This window comes from Porites lutea, chromosome 4 (assembly GCF_958299795.1).
Source record: "Porites lutea chromosome 4, jaPorLute2.1, whole genome shotgun sequence".
Lineage (NCBI taxonomy): Eukaryota > Metazoa > Cnidaria > Anthozoa > Scleractinia > Poritidae > Porites > Porites lutea.
This window is the reverse complement of record NC_133204.1, coordinates 17,018,281-17,028,280: the sequence shown is the minus strand read 5'-3', so window position 1 is coordinate 17,028,280 and position 10,000 is coordinate 17,018,281. Positions and strand designations below refer to the sequence as shown.

Here is a 10,000-nt window from a genome sequence, read left to right as displayed (position 1 = left end):
GCGTACTTCAAAAACGTCATAAAGATATCCAGATAGAGATAGCCCTAGTGTTATCAAGGGCGCTCCTGACAGGGCAGTCGCGTAGGTTGCTATAACGGTGATACGCACATAAAATGCGTAAGGGCTGAAAGATTGCTGCTGTTTCACGGTCATCTCGTACCAAGTACAGGTTCCTTGTGATGATTTTGTTGACCAGCGCGTTGGTAGGGTGGTATGTCAACACCAGAGGGATGGTACCTGGCTCCCGTCTGGCTCTGAAATGAGGGCTGCACGGACGTGGCAATAACTCGATCGCGGGCTTGACTAATAATCCGTTGCGGGTAGCCACGGCGTTTGAAAAGAAAAACAACAACAACAAAAAAGAAAACCATCCATTTCTAGGCTCTTTCCTTTAAAATTAGTCTCGTTACTGTAGATGCACCGTAAGCGGAAAAACTGACTATAGGGGATAGTTTCCTAACGACGAGTGGGGTGCGAGAATGCATAATAAAGGTAAGAATGGGTATCAGTTGTATTGAAATTGTAATGTATGTTTTTAACGAGACGATCAGTTGTTGGCTTCAAAACCTGGTCGTGAGATAGACCAAGTAAACTTTACACTGGGATGAAAACCATCCACAAAGGTAGCAAAATCTTCGATTTCTTGTCTACTACCAGCGAAGGCTCTGGCAATGTCGTCGATATACCGCTTGTACAGATCGGGTGTTCACCTTGTCTACTGATCAGAGATTTGTTCCTCGATGTGACCCATAAACAGGCACACATAATTGGGCCCAAATCGACTCCCCATAGCGACTCTTCCGAGTTGCCTGTAATAGCGGAGCACCATGGGTAAGAAAACTTGGTTATCTATGCATGCAAGAAATTTTGGTTCTGAGAAAATCGTCCGTACGCGTCCGTACGTACGTCCACCTCTTCATGTAAGCCGGGGTGAAATTTTGCATTTCAAGTACCCGCGCGTTTCGGCGGTAAATCGCAAAGCCAGCCGGGACTTTTAGAGATAAAAAGAAAGAACAACAACAACAACGCCGATTCTGATGGTGGAATAATGTAAATGATGGTGATGATGACAATAGCGTTGATAATGATGATGATGATGATGATGATGATGATGATGACGATGATGATGATGATGATGAAGATGATGATGATGAAGATGAAGATGATAAGGTTGTCGATAATGATGACTTAATTTTAATGTCTGTATTGACGCGGCTAACAGAGAAAGAGCTAGAGCTAAAAAACAAAGGAGACCAATTTTTTTGTAAGAATAACTTGAAAATTTTATATCGGCGGTGAGAAAATTAGAAATGCTAGCGGCCTCCAAGATGAAAATGAGTGGCAGTGAAAAAAAAAAGTGAACAGGAATACATACAAAATTTCCTCCATAAAACGTGTAACTAGGAAGTTTCCGGGAGTTTCACGTTGTAGTCGTGCACAACAACGGCAAAGAAATGTACAAAAAAAGTGTGCTGCACGTGCAAAGTTGTTTTTTTGCTAATTAGACCCATGTACTGACTGTTTTGGCTGTTTTTGTTGCCGCCGCTACTAAGCATTACACGATTTTATGTTTTGTTCCATTCAACTATAGATATTAACGAAAGCTTCGCTTTTACCCCGGGCTAAATCTATATTACTTTTCATTCAAAGAGAAAGTATTCAATGTAATTAAAAAGGAACTAACTCTGCGAGGCGAACAAGAGTGTGTGTTGATGGTTGAAGGACAGCTCTCTTATTAAGGAAATGTGTAAGAGCCAAGAGACCATCTCTGTTAGGGATGGTAGTGAGTTCAGGTATTTGATCTGGCCATGGTGAAAACATACTTATGCTCCCCAGGGAAACGAATAGATTCGGTGATATGAAGCATGTGTTTTGTATCTTACGTATAGCTGCGTTGATTTTGGACTAGCGGGTTGGTGATTGTGTCTTAGTACTTGGCAATAAGTTCTGCTGGGCAATTACATGCGGAGACAATATAGGCCTACCAGGATTACAAGGCTAGTGAATTTTCCGCAGCCGATAGAATCTTGACGTGCGAGGATTATACACAGTGAGATTCATGGCTGATTCCGTTAGTTCACTTTTCAAGATGACCGCCTTACCCTGCTAACCATGTTGTTATGTCTATGGTGTAGTTACGGTCTTCTTGTCGGTAGAAGTTGTTATCGGAGAATTGTCTTTCTGGCTCTTCTATATAAAGATGTCGAGCACAAACCACCACCGCTTCTCCCTCATCCTCTGGCTTTATGTTGATGTCATTGCGTTGCTGTAAAGATAATAGAGCGGCTCTTTGTTGTGGAGTGAGGTTGGTTCTCTTGAGGCGTTACTTTAAGTCCACTTGCTAAACTCTCTTGAACATGTACACTTGTTGATGTTATAGTCTAAGGTGTAGAGTGTCCGGTAAGTTGAGTCCAAGTGGATGTCTTAGGCTTTAAAGATTCGAAGATTTTAGAGTTTGATGACGACAAAGTTAAACACTCTTGGTTTTAACACAGGCAACCCAAGCTCATCAGAGTTGGGTGTGATACGATGTTGCGTACCGTATTTTCTCAAATAATAGCCGTCCCTCGATTAATTAGTGCAATTTTGCTGAAAAGTACCTTTCATGATTATAATATTCGTAATTATTGTTTGTAAGTACGATTTTCTTGAGTGTGTTTATTCAGTTATTCATTACTTAGTTTTTGTTTCATTTTTTATGCTTAATTTTTGGTTAAGAGCCACGCGTATATTATCTGTGGATATCAAGTGAAACCCTCATTAAAAAAGAATCTATCTATCTATCTATCTATCTATCTATCTATCTATCTATCTATCTATCTATGTATCTATGTATCTATCTATGTATCTATCTATCTATCTATCTATCTATCTATCTATCTATCTATCTAATCGCCTCCCTCGAATAATCGCCCCGCTTTGCCTCGCCCCTCTTGCCATCTTCTCTTTCTTTTTTCTCCTCTTTGTCAAGTTAGTAGTATAGGAGGGATGTTTTACGCCGTTTTTTAGAGCAGGGATCTCATTAGCGTGAGCAGGAATACATTAACGTCGCTGACGTCATAACCTTTTGTCTTGATCTCATGAATAAAATGCGCAGGAATCTCATTAACTTGCGGTGGAATCTCATTAAATATATCCAGTTTGACGGGTTTATCAATGATGTCATGTTCTATTTTTATCTTGTGGCGGTCATGGTTGGTATAACCGGTTTGACAGGTTTTAGTTATTTTTGGAAGATGATGTCATATGTATTCCGGGGTACTATGATGTCATAGTTGTTAACTCAAGTCCACGAGTTATCGGAAATAGAACGAAAAATTTAGAATTTATTGTTGATTTTCAAGGGCAGATCAGGCAGAAAGGGCAGAAAGGGCACCTTTTTAGCCTGTGTTTTTTCCCTGGGCACGCGTGGAGATCTCGCGTGTAAGTCGTGCGCGTCGAGTCAGGAAACAGGAATCTCATTAAGATAAGGTCATGTGCTATTTTTAGTTGGTTAAGGATTTCTAGTTACTTTAAGGTCGATAAACGTCTTCGTTTTCGATTGGTTAGTTAGAAAATAAGAAACGTTTTTATTGGTTAATTCATACTGTCTGAGGAGCAAAGTCAAACTTGTCTGTGACTTAAAATCACGGAGGCGTAATGTAATTATACAAGTCCTATTTCCTGCTGCTGTGATTGTCCTAGTTCCGGTTCACTGACTTTTGGTTGGCAAATCGTGTATATTAATGAGGGCAAAGACAAACTAGCTCTTGTCCTATTTGCTGCTGCTGTGATTGTCCTAGTTCCGGTTCACTGACTTTTCGCGGGCAAATCGTGCATATTAATGAGGGCAAAGACAAACTAGCTCTTGTCCTATTTGCTGCTGCTGTGATTGTCCTAGTTCCCGTTCACTGATTTTTGGCGGGCAAATCGTGCATATTAATGAGGGAAAAGGCAAAATAGCTCTTTTTTACACTGCAAACAATGTTTTACTTACCCCTCTCCTTTTCACAATTTTGTTATTTTCCTTCCGCAATTTTTTATTCCCATTTTTCCCTCCTCCTCCTCCTCCTCCTCATTTCTATTGTATTCCCTTCACCACCACCACCACCGCCACATTTCTATTGTTTTCCCTCCACCACCACCACCACCACCACCGCCACATTTCTATTGTTTTCCCTCCACCACCACCACCACCACCACCGCCACCACATTTCTATTGTTTTCCCTCCACCACCACCACCACCACCACATTTCTATTGTTTTCTCTCCACCACCACCACCACCACCACATTTCTATTGTCTTCCCTTCACCACCACCACATTTCTATTTTCTTCCCTCCACCACCACCACCACCGCCACCACATTTCTATTTTGGGGAACATATTCTGAAGGAGCAGTATGACGCTGGCATTTCTATGGCGACCTTGGGTAAACAACCGAGAAACGATGGGGCTTTCGATCGCTTCTGCCATTAGATCATCAAAGATGATAACATTGTTGTATTTTGGGTCAATTTCTCGCAGATCTTCTTGAAATGAGGGAAGGCCACGAAAAAATTTAATGTCCTTTCCGATCGCTGATTTCAAAGCTTCGTATCTATCTTGCCACTGACTGTAATACCATAAAATGCGACGGGGCTTGTTGGTTTCGTAGACAATACGATCTCTCGTTAGAATCTGTTCTACGAAAACTGTTTTCCCTGATTGACTTGGTCCAACCACAAGGAGTGAGAACTTATGGCGAAACATAAAATCTGGATAAGGCTCGGTTGCCAAGGAAACATCATGGGAAAGCTTTACCTTCTTCGCAGTAGAAGAAGTTTTCGGCGTTTCGTTTACTGGTCTTCTTCTTTTTCTTGGTTCACATATTTTTCTCGTGGAACTAGATGAACAACGAGGTAAGTCGACGCTTGTAGAAATATATTCTCTTTTTTTTTTTATTTTTTTTTTGAGAACTCAAGTTGGACACACCAGGTTTGCCACATAGCGGACAAATTCGAGCAAACGTTCGAGGCGTGACTGCTTATAAAAAAAGACTCACAGTTAACAGAATCATTTAATATATAGTTATTTTACAATGGTGGGGAGTACTTAAGAGAATTCAGGGGTACAGGAGGGGTACAGGAAGGGTACAGGAAAGGTACAGTAGGGGTACGGGAGGGGTACAGGAAGGGTACAGTAGGGGTACAGGAAGGGTACAGGAGGGGTACAGCTGGGGTACAGTAGGGGTACAGGAGGGGTACAGTAGGGGTACAGGAGGGGTACAGTAGGGGTACAGGAAGGGTACAGGAGGGGTACAGTAGGGGTACAGGAGGGGTACAGTAGGGGTACAGGAGGGGTACAATGAAAGTTCATAGAGTTCCGTTGTGCTTTGCAGCCGTGCCTCGAACGTTTCCTCGAATTTGTCCGCTATGTGGCAAACCTGGTGTGTCCAACTTGAGTTCTCATCTTGAAATTGTCCATGACTTAACCGGGCTAAGACGAACACGACTCTTAAAAGAGGCTAAGGTTTCTTGGGAATCAAAAAAAAAGAGAATATATTTCTACAAGCGTCGACTTACCTCGTTGTTCATCTAGTTCCACGAGAAAAATATGTGAACCAAGAAAAAGAAGAAGACCAGTAAACGAAACGCCGAAAACTTCTTCTACTGCGAAGAAGGTAAAGCTTTCCTATGATGTTTCCTTGGCAACCGAGCCTTATCCAGATTTTATGTTTCGCCATAAGTTCTCACTCCTTGTGGTTGGACCAAGTCAATCAGGGAAAACAGTTTTCGTAGAACAGATTCTAACGAGAGATCGTATTGTCTACGAAACCAACAAGCCCCGTCGCATTTTATGGTATTACAGTCAGTGGCAAGATAGATACGAAGCTTTGAAATCAGCGATCGGAAAGGACATTAAATTTTTTCGTGGCCTTCCCTCATTTCAAGAAGATCTGCGAGAAATTGACCCAAAATACAACAACGTTATCATCTTTGATGATCTAATGGCAGAAGCGATCGAAAGCCCCATCGTTTCTCGGTTGTTTACCCAAGGTCGCCATAGAAATGCCAGCGTCATACTGCTCCTTCAGAATATGTTCCCCAAAATAGAAATGTGGTGGCGGTGGTGGTGGTGGTGGAGGGAAGAAAATAGAAATGTGGTGGTGGTGAAGGGAAGACAATAGAAATGTGGTGGTGGTGGTGGTGGTGGAGGGAAGACAATAGACATGTGGTGGTGGTGGTGGTGGTGGAGGGAAAACAATAGAAATGTGGTGGTGGTGGTGGTGGAGGGAAAACAATAGAAATGTGGTGGCGGCGGTGGTGGTGGTGGTGGTGGTGGTGGAGGGAAAACAATAGAAATGTGGCGGTGGTGGTGGTGGTGGTGGAGAGAAAACAATAGAAATGTGGCGGTGGTGGTGGTGATGGTGGAGGGAATACAATAGAAATGAGGAGGAGGAGAAGGGAAAAATGGGAATAAAAAATTGCGGAAGGAAAATAACAAAATTGTGAAAAGGAGAGGGGTAAGTAAAACATTGTTTGCAGTGTAAAAAAGAGCTATTTTGCCTTTTCCCTCATTATATGCACGATTTGCCCGCCAAAAATCAGTGAACGGGAACTAGGACAATCACAGCAGCAGCAAATAGGACAAGAGCTAGTTTGTCTTTGCCCTCATTTATATGCACGATTTGCCCGCCAAAAGTCAGTGAACCGGAACTAGGACTATCACAGCAGCAGGAAATAGGACTTGCATAATTACATTACGCCTCCGTGATTTTAAGTCACAGACAAGTTTGACTTTGCTCCTCAGACATTATGAATTAACCAATAAAAACGTTTCTTATTTTCTAACTAACCAATCGAAAACGAAGACGTTTATCGACCTTAAAGTAACTAGAAATCTTTAACCAACTAAAAAAAGCACATGACCTTATCTTAATGAGATTCCTGTTTCCTGACTCGACGCGCACGACTTACACGCGAGATCTCCACGCGCGCCCAGGGAAAAAACACAGGCTAAAAAGGTGCCCTTTCTGCCCTTTCTGCCCGATCTGCCCTTGAAAATCAACAATAAATTCTAAATTTTTCGTTCTATTTCCGATAACTCGTGGACTTGGGTTAACAACTATGACATCATAGTACCCCGGAATACATATGACATCATCTTCCAAAAATAACTAAAACCTGTCAAACCGGTTATACCAACCATGACCGCCACAAGATAAAAATAGAACATGACATCATTGATAAACCCGTCAAACTGGATATATTTAATGAGATTCCACCGCAAGTTAATGAGATTCCTGCGCATTTTATTCACGAGATCAAGACAAAAGGTTATGACGTCAGCGACGTTAATGTATTCCTGCTCACGCTAATGAGATTCCTGCTCAAAAAAACGGCGTAAAACATCCCTCCTATACTACTCAAGTTGAAGTGCAATGTGATCCAGCAAAACTGATCAGTGACGATTCAAGCTCTGAAAATTAATCAAGGAACTAAATTTGGAACACTTAAAAAGCCTATTTTCAGTTTATTTAATGTGATTATTTTTTTATTTAATGGAAAAATAATGAATAAAGTATCCTAATATTTAAGGCACGACGTCCAGTGAGCAATATTTGAAATAATCGACTCGCTCGAATAATTGCCCCCTTTTTGTGCGAAAAAAGAAATAATCGACCCCGGCTATTATTCGAGGAAATACGGTAATTAACATAGGGATCTGGATGAGAATCAAGGAAAACTCTTGCTTTATAAGCATGGCTCGTTCTTGCCTCATTCGTGATTATTTTCCTAAACACATGCAATTTAGAAACACGGAAGCGCAAGAAATTGCCAAGATCGCTTCGGATCAATTAAATTAAACAACTCTTCGGTTCTGGGTTTGGCTGTCTGTGGTTTAAACGTCGTTATTCTGCTGTTTTCAAAGTCGTTCAAGCCAGTTTTTTCCCCTATAACAGCTATTTTGTTGGACTGAAATTAATTGGAAGGTTGAAGCCATGTCGTGCTACTGTCAAGCTACATTAAAGCTTAGTAAGACGGAAGCGTTGCGTTTGAAACGGGCGTTTAAAGTTTCAAAGGACCCAGGTCACTCAGCGTGGCGACTGCATCTTGAATGTGATACAAACAAAAATATGATATCGATCAGTGCATATTTAGGAAGTGATAATCCTTCAACATCTTGACACGTACTTGCCCTCATCTTTGTCGACAGAGAGCATGATGTTTACAGACGTTGGTTCGCATTTGACGCACCTACAACAATTACGAAATTGGAAAGGAAGTTTACAAGTGCTGCGTAATGCACCGGTTTTGATATTGGTATAAATGGATATGAGAAACTGCGCAGGCGTTGGTTAAAAATTTAATATCATTGAAAGCATATTTAAGGGTTTGACAGACATGGTCACCCGTTTATCAAAAGTAAGTGAATCGCCTCGCTCCTCAAACTGTAGGGAATCGGATAAAGCATCTATGTTCCGTTTCTCGTCTAGGAGAACCGCTACAGAACACAGCTATGAACGGTATCGCGAGTATCTCGATTGTGTTTATTGCTTTTTTGACAACTTGTAAAGGTATGATAATGATACTGGTATATTTGTTACATATTTTCGCTGTATATACTGTCATTTCGGGCAAATGTGTGTATGTCATTAATTTTTAAGCTAAAATACATTAGTCCAAAGCTGCTGTAGCAAATGCCAGTATTTTCCTAGTAAGTGCTTGGTCTCTCAATACTCGATTACTTTAGACTTTCGATATCTGACGAGAATGGGAATTAACATATTTGCAAATTTTCTTAAAAAGTCAGACTGTACTGCATAAACAATTGTACGTAAATCTTTATCCATTATATATATATTTTTTTACTTATGTGTGTTATACTGATAAACATTTTTGGGCGAATAGCTTCTTTCTATCTGTATATTATTAATATTTATTACTAGTAAAACATTTTGGCGAGGAACTCTACGCGAGGACAACCACTCTGTATAATAATAAATATATTTATTACTTTACAGAATGATTGATCTCGTGTAGAGTTCCTCGCCTAAAGTGTTTTACTAGTATATAGTTGTTAATATATAGGGTGATTGTCTTCGCGAAGAGTTTCTCGCCCAAATTTTTTTTATTAGTATATATTAATTATTTTACAGAATGATTGATCTCGCGTAGCATTCCTCGCCCGAATTTTTTTCTAGTATTTATGTGTTGTTTTTATAAACAATGTTTTTACTGAGTAAAGTTAACATTGTTCGCACAAAATTATTTATACAGTACTGTCTCACTTTTTCGCAAAACATACCGCCGAGATACATTTGATCGTTCGGGTCTTCGAACAGACAAAGCCAAAATGACGTTGTGAACTAAATATTTTCAGCCCGCACAAAAACTAACAGGGGTCTAACAGCAAACGGTTTCGTTTGCTCAGAAGAACCGCCATTTTTACCCTTTGCTATCTTCACCCATGAAAAGAAGCTTGTAAGCTTTCTAATAGAGATTATATTAAAAGAAAATAAATATAGAGGCTTTCTGCCAATTTGTGTAAAAGCATGCATGCCTTGCGAAAATGGGTACAGGATGAAGTAGGTTTCATCTACTTAGAATTGGATAACCAAATCAAATCGAAGTGTTTCACATTTTGTTTTCGTCGCAAATATTAGGAAGAAACGAAAAAATAGCCGAAAGTGAAACATTTTTCATATTTTACCAAGATGTCATAGATTGCTGAGTGCCCACGTATTTGCCAGCATTTTTTGGACGGGCGCGTCGCCAAAGACGTAACTTCCTCTCTACTTTCAAGGTCTGCCGTATTGCGAATGCCCTCGCCCACGACAACCTCATCCGTAGAATCAAATTATTTCTCACTGACGGAAAGAAAATACGTAGTGTTGTTAATAGTAATCCATTTTCAGAATTTCCATGCATTTGCCCCTGGAATTTTCCAGTGGGACGAACCAAACAATCGTTTACCATTTATTTCCCAACCGAAATTTCAGGGAATTTGTGGTAAATGACAAACAACCGATAATAAT

The 10,000-nt window shown here is 40.5% G+C and overlaps 1 pseudogene; it reads left to right on the top strand.

The window, feature by feature from the left end:
• Positions 1–10,000, top strand: part of LOC140934304 (uncharacterized) — a 79,888-nt pseudogene that overhangs the window by 54,593 nt on the left and 15,295 nt on the right.